Raw genomic sequence first — 2,018 nt, 5'->3', positions numbered from 1 at the left:
ACTTTATAAAGGCCATGAAAGCACTGAGAGAGCCTGTCACTTGGCTTTTAAGAACAGTAGGAATCAAATCTTATCAGTAACTAAAGCTACGTGAGATGTTTTACAGTTTAATATTCTATTACAGATTAGAGCTACTGGGGAAACTATGAAGATTAAAAAATAAGAAAAAACCCAAACACTTAAGCACAAAATAAAAGTATTTAGCAGTCTGTTTTCTCAATAATAGGGTTGCCAACCCTCCAGGATTGTCCTAGAGTCTCCAGGAATAAAAATTAATCTTTAATTTAGATTGTCATGTGATGAAACCTCCAGGAATATGTCCAACCAAAACTGGCAACCCTATATTAGACTCTTAGGGATCATGTCATGTTCTGCCAAAATACACTTTCTGAAATAAGTGCTGGGAAACAATCAGGATTTCCCAAAAACCTATTTTAGAAACCAAACCAAAGAAAAAATTTACAGTAATCCAATAATAGTTTTCTTTTCAAAATTTATAGATAGCTTACAAAACAAAATTTCCTTGTGTGCTTACTGTAAATGTGGGTTTGCACCAAACCTCAGGATTCTAAATTCTCTGTTTACCATTTAAGCACTGTGCTGGAAACACAGTGTTGTATTTAGAAGCATTGGTTGGTAACACTTAAGTGATAGGAACATGAGCACTTATGCAGCAGTAAAGAGTTGTGTGGGATGGGGGAGAGGGGCAATAAAGAGGATGGGGTGGGTCAAGGGAGGTGTCCTGTTGAGATCATTCATGTGCCATGGTTGGTAGTTTCTAAGGTAAATTTGAAGAGGAGCATAATTCTCTTTGGTAAGAACTTTGTAATTGTACATTTTAATTCAGTATGTTCGATTATTTGAAATCCCACGGTACTGTACAATCCAAATGGGGGGAAAAAATGAAAAGTTCACCAGCAGTCCTTTTATCCCCAACTTTTGCTGTTTATGGGACACTTCTGTTCTTCATGGGCTTCCCAGGGTACAGCATTCATGATCAGAAAGTCCTCTTTCATTATAGTAATATATGTTTGTTTTGTTTTGTATGTTTTTTTTTTCTTTGAGAGATTTAATGATGAAACAAAAGCCAGCCATGGTTTACAGACGACGACCCCGGCGACCACCCTTTCTGCGAGTGCTGTCAGAGGGGATGGGGATGACATCCTCAATGCGCCCAATCTTCATTCCAGAATGAGTGAGAGCTCTGAGGGCTGACTGGGCACCAGGTCCAGGAGTCTTGGTCCTATTTCCACCTGTAGCTCGCAGCTTGAGGTGAGGGGCAGAGAGGCCCAGCTCCTTGCACCGCTGGGCAACATCCTGGGCTGCCAACATAGCAGCCATGGATGAAGACTTGTCTCTGTCGGCCTTCACCTTCATACCACCAGTCACTCAGCAGATGGGTTCCTTGCCAGAGAGATTGGCTACAGGGACACAAGTGTCATTGAAGGAAGCGAAGATATGGTAGATGCCAAACACATTTTCCCCTTTGACAACCTGCGGTCCCAAGCTGATGACCTGCTCTTCCTTCTTCTCCTTACCCTTATGCAGTGCCATTTTTGTGCGTTTTCTCGGGAACCCAACACCGGAAATGTTAATAGGCATTTATTATAAGCTTCTGTGGAATGAGAAAAATGCCAGGGACTAATTGTATGCCATATACATACTGTAAACCACAGGCATTTCATCCATAGATGGAAGTTTAGAAAACCAAAGATATAGCAAGAGGTATATACTAATTTAAAACCATTGACAATTAGGCATATGTTTAAATGCACAGGTTATTTTGCTGACCAAAACAAACAAAAAAATGCTAGAAACACATGAAGCTAAACTATGTGAAATTAGCATTTTGAATTTTCATTGAGATCACATGAGAGTTGTCATAAATATAAAGGGAAGGGTAAACCCCTTTGAAATCCCTCCTGGCCAGGGGAAAGCTCCTCTCACCTGTAAAGGGTTAAGAAGCTAAAGGTAACCTCGCTGGCACCTGACCAAAATGACCAATGAGGAGACAAGAT

General features: G+C 40.5%; 1 pseudogene; it reads right to left on the bottom strand.

Annotated features, from left to right (window-relative positions):
• Nucleotides 1-1,048: 1,048 nt before the first annotated feature.
• Nucleotides 1,049-1,580, bottom strand: LOC125643334 (small ribosomal subunit protein uS11-like; annotated as a pseudogene).
• Nucleotides 1,581-2,018: the final 438 nt, after the last annotated feature.

Source organism: Caretta caretta, chromosome 10 (genome assembly GCF_965140235.1).
Source record: "Caretta caretta isolate rCarCar2 chromosome 10, rCarCar1.hap1, whole genome shotgun sequence".
In the NCBI taxonomy this organism is placed as follows: Eukaryota; Metazoa; Chordata; order Testudines; family Cheloniidae; genus Caretta; species Caretta caretta.
The sequence above is the reverse complement of the archived record's forward strand: the minus strand, read 5'-3'. Positions and strand labels throughout refer to the sequence as shown.